This window comes from Parasteatoda tepidariorum, chromosome 8 (assembly GCF_043381705.1).
Source record: "Parasteatoda tepidariorum isolate YZ-2023 chromosome 8, CAS_Ptep_4.0, whole genome shotgun sequence".
NCBI lineage: Eukaryota > Metazoa > Arthropoda > Arachnida > Araneae > Theridiidae > Parasteatoda > Parasteatoda tepidariorum.
Window position 1 is genome coordinate 56,938,966 of NC_092211.1, and position 11,723 is coordinate 56,950,688.

The 11,723-nt window shown below is 29.9% G+C and overlaps 1 protein-coding gene across 1 annotated transcript in view; it reads left to right on the top strand.

The window, feature by feature from the left end:
* Positions 1–11,723, top strand: part of LOC107454903 (protein turtle) — a 954,328-nt gene that overhangs the window by 404,657 nt on the left and 537,948 nt on the right. The window lies entirely within an intron of this gene.

The following is an 11,723-nucleotide window of genomic DNA, read 5'->3' on the forward strand; positions in this document are numbered from 1 at the left end:
AGCTCATTGCCCAAATAAATACGCAATTGCTACCGAGAAAATTCACATGGTTTCCGAAACTGAAAAAAGTTGCATGTATGTCACAAAAATGAAGCGCTTTTTTTTTACATTTATCAACTTTTAAGGTGACTTTGCATTCAGGGTTCTTTAAGTCTCATATTTCTTTTTTTTAGGGGGGGGGGGCAAAAAAAGTACCAATAAGAAACGAACAATCTAAACCTCCAACCTTTTTTAAAAACGTCTAAAATCTTACAATATATTACGAAAAACTTGAGTTAAGTCATTGTAAGTAAATCCTGATTGATGGATAAAATATGTTTCCCAATACGGTGGGCACATTTTTAAAGATGTATGATACTAAGGACCAGAATCAATGTTATTTCCTTAAAACATTTTTTCGAGCAAAATAAGCTGGAAAAAAAACGATAAAGAAATTATTACATTTTTACTTTAATGGCAGCATAAAACGCTGCTTTTTAAGAGTCCATTTATTGAAAAGATATCAGAAAACACTAAAGGCTAGTCAGTAAAACTGCTTCAACCTCCACCTATCCCCGTAAAGCTTTCCACTTATTGATCCTACTTGTTCTGTCGCGTTCGATCCAGATATACGTCCAGCCCCAGCTGCTATGATATAAGAAGTAAATGCAGAAAGAAGCCAAAGGCAAAAAGTCCATTTTGGCCACTTTATTGCTTCCATAAATAAGATGGTGGCCATTTTGGTGCCTAATGCCCAACGCTGGATATTTCCTCGAAATGGTAGAAAAGATGCAGCCAATAACTCTATCACTTTCATTACTTCAAGGAACTCTAGCAAGTCCACAATTTCTTAGGGATGGCTATAAATATATTATTTCGGTATCATCGAAATGATGAAAAAATTGCCACGGCTTGAATGGAAAGAGATATGGCCGGTGGTTTGAACTTAATTGCATGTGATGTGTTGATGATTTGTTATAAATGAAGGATTTGAGTGAAAATAAAATTTCAAACATTTTTACTAACATAGTGATCATTAAAATAACATCGAGAGACAAAAAAAATCAAAAATAATATTTAAAAATCATTTTATTTCAAAAAGATTTTACATTGATTAGAACTACCAAAAAAAATTCACAATTTTTTCTGTGAAACTAGTATAAAGTCTTATCATTTATTACTAAAAAAATAAATTTCGAAGGCAAAGTATTTTTTTCCCTTTATTAATGTCTTTAATACTAATGAATAGCTGACGTCATTTCTTTTCTACCTTTTTAAAAAGCCTCTTATGATATTCTTGATTAATATAGATTTTTTTTTCCTAATTATCAATAAGTTAGTGTTTTTTAAAGCTTAAGATACTTCTTGATGGATTATCGTAACAAATATTTTATAAAAATACTGAATATTTGGATTTATGAATAGTTCTATTTTTTGTCAAGCGATAAAATAGCCTACAGTTCGGATTTTCGTTTTTTCAATAATTTTAATTTCCAAACAATGTTGATTATAGTAAAAGAAAATAAACCTTGCACTATTTTTTCCGATTAACTTCATTTTTCTCTCACTCATACAAAATATCGCTCCAACTAAAATTAAACTCTTATTTTCGTTGATTTTGTAGTTCTTGAACTACTTTTATAATTTTCAGAAATGAGGTAAGATCGCGATTTTCACTAAATCACGTGATTTATAATGAACTCAATTCTATGACGAAATTGTTTTTCACAAAATTCTTTAAAATTTTTTTAGCTTATTATAAAGTCGCTTACACTGTAGTTTCTGACGAAGAACGGTGAACACTTGTTTTTATTTCATTTGTTTTATGTTGTATTTTCTAACATATTGTGTATATATACTAAGTCACAGAAGTACTTTTAACGATTGATTCGTATTCTCAAACAAGTATAACAAGTAATTTCCTTAATCTGACAAAATGTTCACTCAAAGCATTTTTCAGGAAAATGTTGCATGAAAAATAAAAATAATTTCGAGAATTTTAAGCATCTATTTATTAAAAGACAAAGCAATATTTTATAAGCTACGTTTTTAAAATATATTTGCCAGGAACAATACATTCAGTTTGAACTTTGACTCTTCAGGCCTTATGGCATATATCGTCGCTTTGAAACTAAACCGTGGTAACTCAAAAAAGCAAGTTTTTCAGGGGAGCGATTTCAAACTTTCCGCACTAATGCTAATCGCGGTAATGCGATGATGATTTTTCTGCTCTCTAAATTAACTTTATGGAACTATAAAGATAACAGGTTGTTTTTCTAAAATGGTGATTTTTTTTACACAAAATGACCCAAAAATCTCATTTTTCGACTTTTTTGAGTTACAACGGTTTAGTTTCAAAGCGACGATAAGACCTCACACCTACTTTATCAGACTCTCCCTGACCCGAGATACAAACCCTTGCTTTCTTTCATACAGATATGGCAAATACTTAGTAATCTACCGCGTATTAAATATTAAAAAAATGATTAAAAAATCAAATAAAATTCAAGCAAACACTTGAACCAAAAGCAGATTGAAAGAAAAAAGAAACAACGTTAAACAATAGAAAAATAGATAAGAGAAAAAAAGTACGTTATGCAGTATTAAATTTTAAATTTTGTATATGAAGCTCTTTTAAAACTGAATTTTAGTTGCAGTAAAAAGGAATCACTACCCGAAAGCTTAAATGAATGAAATAAAAACGGAATCAATATAAGGAATTATATTATATGCGTAGGTAATAAATAAATTCAGAATAAAATAATGAAGAAATTAAATAAGTAAAATGAGATATTTTAAAATGTACATAAATTACTCTGTGTTACAAGCTTATTTAAAAATTTATAAAGTAACTCAATCTCAAAGAATGATTAAAATGACAAAAAAAAAGATTACTCAACGTAAACCAAATAAAATTCAATTATGCTCAAAACAAATTTTAATTAGTAAAGTAGAAAACTGTAATTAAATTATATTATTTTAGCTAAAATGAAAGAAAACGCAGAAGTTATATTTAAACTTAATGTATATTCTAGAAATAAAATTAAGTTCAAAAAATTACATTTTTATTTAAATTGTCGAAAATAGTTAAATGCATAGTACCGTTAAATAAATATATGTTTTAATCAAAACCATTTTAGTAAAAAATAAAACCATCCATACATTTCAAAAAGTATAAGGATAAATTATGGGTTGAAACGTTAAAGTACAATCACCGAAACTTTAATGCTTATTAGACATAAATAAAAATACGTTGAAACAAAGTAAAAATATTCAATACAACGCAAAATATATTAAGATACATTATTCTAATTTATATTTCAGAGTTTAAGTAAAGTTCAAAGAAAAAGTCTCTGTTGGGAATAAAAAGGTATCAAATAATAGTGAAACTGGAAAACAAGGATAAAATCAGTCCACCATACCTCTAAAATATCTTTTTCCGGATTAAAGACATTAAATCCTAATCCCGGTTTCGCAACTCATAATTCTCTGGAAAGAAGGATAAACTAACCTTAAAAGTGCCGCCTTGATTGCCTAATTGCACCGTATAGAGACGAATATATTTCGAAATGTGCTCATTACATTTCCTGCCGATGACTTTCAGCAAAATTGCCGCATAGCGTAAATTTTTAATTAAAGATTAAAACTTATTTCGCAGAATTAGCACTTAAACTGCCTAGTGGAATTAGTTTGGTTAAATACTTATTTAGTCGCTCTTTTCTCATTTTTCAAACGGGATTCGGTGTGAAGCTTTAAAGCGTGGATTTACCACCGTAATTTGATGGTATACTGGATTGAATGTTTGTTTATCACTAACCTTCAAATTAAATGTCAGATTCGTGAAAGGCTAATTAAGATAACATTTTTGATTTTGAGAAGTATTTGAGGTTTCATTAGGGAATAGTCCTCCTTCATTAACCTGTAATGCTACATAGCCAACAGGGGATTCGTTGATTCGTTTTAAAAATATTGTCTTATGTTCTAAATTCTTCTTATCATTTTCAAAAGCTTAATATAAGGAAAAATTATGTAACAAGAATATTATTCCTTGTAAAAGCTGTTTGTTTAGATATTTTGTTTTGGAAGAAGCTTTTATCTTAAGTTGACTTACGATTTCTGTGGTTCACAGAGACAAGAAAAAAAATGGAATAACTTTCTGTTAACCAACCCTGAATAACTTTTGATCTAATCTTCACTTTCGAAAACTAATTATTAATTATTCGAGATGTTGATTTCAAATATATTAGTGGAGACGGTATTTCAAGTTACGAAATCAGACATAAAAACGAATTTTTCTGAGTAAATCTTTCTTTTTTTCAATGAATTTGGATTTCTGAAATCAAAATACAGGGAGGAACAACAATTTAGGAAATATGCTCCTCATAATATGTTCCAGAGAGTTATCCAAAGTTTGGACTCCTTATTGATAATTTTACTTCTTGCGTATGTCACCATATATCGAAGAATTTTATCATGGATTTACATGGATAAACATTTTTGAACACGGATATAAAATTCGTTTATCAAAAAATAATTCCATAGGAAAATCCGATGTCATTAATTATTTATTATTATTTTATTTTATAATAAACTAAAACATTTTGAATTGTAAGACATAAAATTTTTTACGTTATTCAAAAGTATGTAATTTTACTTGGAAAATTGCAAAATTGGAGTGAAATCGTTTGAATGGAGTTTGAGAGGAATCATTCTCTGAGAAATCGAATTTTAAATATATGACTTTGTTGCCCCTTGAATTATGCATTACGAATACATTCCTGTGTTTGTTGTGGAACTACGAGCTGGTATTTTTAAACACAAGGTAGGCCCTAATTAGTAGGTTTCAGTGCCAATTTTTTTTTAAAAAAAAATTGCCTTTCAGAGTACCGAAGAACATAATAATACATCTGGTACCTATGAGCGATAATAGCGACCAATTGGTGGAAGTTTTGTTGTCTGTTGTTGCTCTTGAATGTACGGTACGCTGTCTAACCTATAATGTAGCCTTTTGTGTCCCAGTGTGCATTATTTGTAATCATACCCATTTTCTTCGTATCTTTTATTTGCTTTCGCATGAGTTGTGCTTCTACGGAAGAATAATCTGTGATACAATACACGAAATAGTTATATTGTCATTACAATAATAAAATACGGCGTATTGTCTTTTCAAGATTATTCATCAATGAATAAAAAATTTACTATTGAATGACATAATTCTACTCATGAGGGTAAATTGGACCACCAATGGAGGCTTTAGATAAGTCCAAAACCTGGCTGTTCAAATTGTTAAACAGCAATTCTTTCAACAAGATAACTATGCCATTCGCTAATAACAGTTGATACAATATATTGCTTCTTATCTTTAACCCAAAAAAAGGAGAGAAAAGGAAAAGAAAATACTCTAGATTTAGATTTTACAAACCAAAAACCTCTTATACTTTTAGATAGATTATGAAAACTTTATTTTATTTATCACAAACCAATCCTGAGAACATCCTCAAAAAAGGAAAAAAAAACACACTTCAGAACTTAACTCAAGAGTAAAAAAAGAATGTTTCAAGTTACAAGTAAATGAGCAAACCAAGGAGAGGTATTTTTTTATGTATAGTTGAGAAGCTTTCTGCCTTCCGGCAACTGGAGATACCCGGAATTAAAAACAATCAATTTTGTACATTTTCTTTTATTCTTGACTCTGTTTGTTGTTATTTTCACTCTGATTTGCTTTTTATTTGTCCACTCCTGAGGCAGAGATGGACGACAAAAGTCCCTAAGGAGGACTAACTGCGGCGTTCTAAATCATTCTTTGGTGACAGACAGATCCCCATTTCTTTTGAAGTGACCAATGGGCTCAATTCTGAAGGGACCCGGATAGGGGACCAGACTAAAAACAAAACTGTAAGCAATCAATATCTAAACAAAGATAAGAACTAGATCAGTTACGTACCAGTCTCGAATGTTATGTTAAGATATATTTCATATAATTATATTTGTTGAATGTTTCTGAAACATTTTGCTCTCCGAAGTTTATGCTACACCAACTGAATTTTTTTTTATATACCACGTATTTTTTTAATAAGTCTCAAACTTGGAAATTAGGAGTTTTTACTGTCAGCTTCTTTAGAACAAAACAGTAAACAATTATTTACTTCAGGCTTTTCTTTTTTAATTGTAACTAAGATTTCAGAGTTTCTATCAAGTATATTAAAGTATTTCTTATATTATTTTCATATTATATTTGTACGAAGTTGAATTATTACAATAATTACCAAATATAATACCATATAATACTGAACTGTATAATATCTACAGAGAGCCAGATATTGTGAAATTCATTAAAATACATCGAATGAACTGGGCAGCTCACATTTTCAGAAAGAATGATGACTCAAATTTAAGAAAAATCCTGTTACACAAACCCCTAACAAACAGGAAAAGAGGTAGACCCAGGCTGAGATGGCTGGATTTAGTTGAGACTGATTTCCTTACACTAAAGGAGAAAAACTGGCGAAAAAGTGTCTAAAGTAGAGAGAAGTGGATTCGAATTCAAAGGAAGGCACTGGCCCACCCTGGGCTGTCTAGCCAGATATGACGATGAATACCATAATTATTAAATTTTATCACATATAAAACCATATTTTATTGCTAATTTTGCCGAAATCATTACCAAATCGCTTCAGTAAGCTTTTGATTTTAGTTGCTTTTAGTGTTTTTAAGGTTTCCATAGAGACAGAAACACGGTAAACTTTACCAGATTGTGGTATTTTTTACCATACTTTATTTCTCAATGTGTGGGTAACAAAAACTATAATCTAATGCAACAATTGATATTTTAGTTTTGTACATACTTTTTTGTAAAGCAAATTGCTGTCGTGGTTTATTAAATATCTTATTCAAAGCTCGGTATTCATTTATTTAATACCGAAATCCGAATGAAATAAAGATCAGTTGTGGTTTAAATTTGATTTATTCTATTGTGGCTTTAACTCCCTCGTTGGCGCAGTTTCGCTATTAATCGGATTAAGTTGTTTAAGGGGAATAATCATAGCAGGATCACAAAAGGGCAGGATCACAAAAAGGCTTTAAATGTTGCTTGAAAAAAATAATTCGTGTAAAAATTAAGACACATTCTGGTTCAACAAGCTAAATTTTCATTATTTTCAATCTAAAAAGTGAAAACTGTTAAATGAGTTTTTTCTGCAGATTATCTTACTACTTTGGAAGGTAATATTTCTTCGCCAGAACAACACCTGACATAACAATACATATACGTACGAAAAGCGAAAATAACGTAAAATGTATATTTTTTTAAAGACATTTCATGCACACTTTTTTACTGTATCTTCGGAATGCCCTAGAAACAGTTAAAAAAACTTTTTGATACTGAAAGGATTGAGATATGAGGACCATCCCTTAATCTTCATTTTATCAGAAATAATAAATCGAAGATTTGAAATCTGCTTCTATGTTAAAAAAAGGAACAAATAGGAAAATAGCGTGGATTTTGAAAAATGTAAAAGTTGTGTTTAATAAGCTATTTCAGTCTCGAAAGTAAGTTCTCTTAAAAATACTAGCAAAGGTAAAATATGATTGTTTGGCGTCATTTTTATAATAAATTGATACCGAAAGGTAGGAATAGCTCGTATCAGTAACAATGAAGTCATTGTTACTGATACAAAAGGTAGTATTTGGTTCCTCTTAAGCCATTTCTAGAAAGTTTCTCTAAAAATATGGAGTCGCAATATTAAAAAATATGCACTGATACTGGAATATTTCGCGAAAATATTTTGGAAAAAATAAATTTTTAAAAATATTCAAATGAATGAAACCAAAATTAATACATTTATAAATATAAATATAAATAATACATTTATAATTATAATAATTATAATAATTATAATAATTATAATAATTATAATAATTAGAATAATTGTAATAATTATAATATTTAAAATAATTATAATACGTTTTTGCTGTAAAATTATATAACTTGTAATTCCTTTACATTTTTGATTATAAATAATAATATTTTTTTCTTAACTTACTCAATTATTGAGTTTTATAACAGTTTTCTCTATTTTTAATACGAGTTCATTATATTACAGTGGTTTTAAGTCATCTTATAATTTATGAGAATATTAGAAAGTGATCGTTATGCTCTTTCTGATTTTCTAACTTCAGCCATCGTGTGGGATAATTTATTTTTAGGGGATTATTTAATCATAGGTATCTCAAAAATAAGGGAAAATATAATTAATTAATTTAGAAAAATGGAAGAAGATAGAAAATTGTGGTTTACTGCGTTCTCATTAGGAAGCCAGTTATTTCTTCGCAAAACTTTTAAACCTATCAAAAGTTATTAAAGTAACAAGCGTTAGTGACTTATTGCTCTTCTAAGTGTAGAAAAAAAGTTATTAAAACTGTGCTTTTTGTTACAATTGAAATATTTTTGCACTTTTTTGTTGTTCAAAATAGTTGTAATTTCATACGATAGTTTTTCTTTTTTTAAGTTTTTTTCTTACTTAACAGTCCGAATCGTTAATAGGAGGTTTTAAATTGTTATAAAACATTATGAGAAATAATATTTTGGTTCTCTAAACAGAACGTGGCTGGCAGTACATTTCTCTCAACTTCTGTTTCTTCTTTTTAAATTGTTTGCTTAAATCTCTGTTCATTTTCGGTTCAAATATCTCATAACGTTTTTAATAGTTTGCTTTAGTATTTTTTTATAACTTAATTTTATTCAGTTTACTATTGTTCATTAGTTCTTGTTTCAATGATTGAATATTGTCGGGTAAAAGGCTATTTACGCAATTTTAGAAAATGAAATTTTAAACTTGTTTCTAAACTTCTTTAAAAAACATATGAAAAGTTTAAAATTATATTATAAATTTAACGTAAATATAAATCAAAAATTTATTCCCTATAATAATATAACTCCTACGCTAGTAAAAAATTTTAAGTTCTTAATATTTTACTTAAATTTTTAGTTAAACTTTATCTTAATGAAACAGAAGTTCAATTTTGAAGTAAAATTATTTACTTTACCCCTTAAGTTTTGATTTCCATAATCTTATCTCATATGAACGTAGAATAAATTTCCTATTTTTATTTAAATGAACTAATATCTCAACAAGGCTTTAGAGATATTTCTGATGCATATTTCTGATGTTTCTTATATTTCAGCATTTTGAGTCTCAAAAGCTGGCAATTTACATCCACTAAAACAAAAATAAAAATAAAAAATTCTTCTCACGTTTGTCGACTGAAATAAAAATGAAATAAAAATGAAAATTCAAAATTATGATAAAACGGAAAACTTCTGCCAAAATGTACATTGGCATACCACCGAATATTTAGTTATATTTTCTCAGGCTTTTGCTTCAACGAGTGTGTTTCTGACTCATTCACTGAACACAGTACGTCCTCTTTCAGCATATCTTATTATTCATGAAATGAAACGGAGGCGTGAATATTAAAGCCAAAGTTGGCGATGAAATGCTGGAGGCTGTATAATGGTATGGTGAGGAATATTCATGCTTCTTCACTGTGTATTTCAAACAGACGACGGCTAAGAGAAGTCACAAGTTGTCTGAGGGGAATTTTCTTTCTATTAGTTTTTCTTTGAATTACTTTATCATATTTGAAAGAAGAAGCAGTCTGAATTTTTCTTTAACGAAACAAGAAAAATTTTATCCCGATATCTGTTTTAATAAATAGCTTTTACAAGTTTAAAACATTATTTGCAATAGGATGAGCCATATGCTTCGGGCGTCTTATCTTACTCAATGAAGTTGTTCAGTTGAACTAAATTGATATAGCATTTTCTTAAGTATATAAATAAAAATGTTTTATTTTTATTTTTTAAAACATGAATTAATGGCTGTGGGTTCGAATTCCGCTCTAGGCATGGATGTTTCTCTCTGCCTGTTGTCTTCTGTTGTGATTCTGTTGTTTGCTTTAGAAATATTGTGTAAATGTGGCCTACCTTATGAACGGGTATCTGTGGCTATGTGACGTGAGCAATGTTGCTCGCCTCGGTGACATACGTTCACAGGTACCCACTGGATAAAGTTAAATGAGCAACACTTCTGGCATATTCCGAGGTGAAAGAAGTTCAGTACTTCCCGTTTGAAAAAAAAAATTGTTTCAACAACCGTACGTGTTTAATTAATAGCAAAATTTATTTTTTACTTATAATCGATAGAGATTACTTAAAATCAACAGGCGATTGAAATTTTCCGTAGTTACGCTAGATTTAAGAATGGTTTGAGCTTCAGAGTTCAAACATTTTTAAATGGATTTAAGTCTTGAATAACTTTAACAGATGAATTGCAGATGATAAATTTCTGGCAATTAATGGTTAAATGTCTTAAATAACCTGACAAGATTATTGCAAAAATAAGATTATAAAAGGGTTGTCTAAAGGAAAAATTGACAATTTAAATGAAAATGATATATTAGAATCATGGGTGTCGCAACACAGGTCCCATTGTTTAGGTTGCAGGTTTATGCTTTTGCTTTGGAATTATTGTGGTTGATTCTGGAGGAAGTCTTTCTTAATTCTTTCACTTTCTCGTCCGAATGAAAACGCGTCACTTGTATTTGCTCTCTTAAAGAGGCAGTTTTTTGAAGGCTCCGTCGTAATGTGAAATGATGCTTTTTTGTGAATAATATGCTATTTTTATAACTACTGTGATTTTGCAGCTGTTTCTCATGACTGTTAGATAAAGTTTAGCTTATCTAAAGCCAGCGCTCTCTATGCTTATTTTGAGAGTGGCGCGAAACGTCAATATGGAGAAAAGCAACACTGAAGATGAAAAGTGTTTGTGGTCTTATTTTTCTAATTTTTAAAAGCTTACTTTAAAACTGCATTACCTGAGCTCATAAAAATTTGTCAACTTGTGAATACGGCAGTGATCTTGATAATTTCCTTCTGGGTGGAAAAATGTCGCCAAATTGGTACTTTTTTTTTCAAAAAAAAGTTAAGTAATTTTTAAAATATTTAAGTTACGTGTCTGTTCTAAAGCCCATATAATCCTTCACGGTAAGATTATATATATAGTTTAAAATCATATAATTGCTTCAAATTTAAGGCCTTCAAACTATGGATTTCTTATTTTATTTGGCGGCAGAGCTGCAAAAAACATCGCTAAGTGACTAATGATCTGTATAAAGTCATAAGAGTGACTAAAATCATAAGGTGACAAATTTGAATGCGTGATGGTTGTTTCAGCACTTCCGAACTGAAATTTCGTAAGGTCACCCGGATTTCACGGGAGGAAGGAGGGCGAAAAATTATAACACCTGTTGTGTGTGAAGGCCTAGCTGCTTTCGTTTGAAGGCCTTCCAAAGTTTGATCTAAGTATGGCAGTATTGTGTTGAATTGATTGTGCTCCCTTTTGAAGGGAAATCAATCAATCGTTGAACCTATCTGGACGCCTTCATGTATAACACGACTTTACTTTTGATCAATTTTCGTTACCACGAATAGTTTTCACTATTGCACACCGCATGCAGTGCACACCTCCTACCTCCCTTTATTTTCGTGATCGGTGAATGTGCTATTGGTGCAGTCTTTGTGACGCAATCGGGCGAATTCACTTTTCATTTGGGCAACCCTTATAGTTTTTTGCTAGTAGTTGTAGTTCATTTACGTCGCACTAGAGCTGCACAATGGGCTATTGGCGACAGTCTGGGAAACATCCCTGAGGATGACCCGAAGGCATGCCATCACAATTTTGATC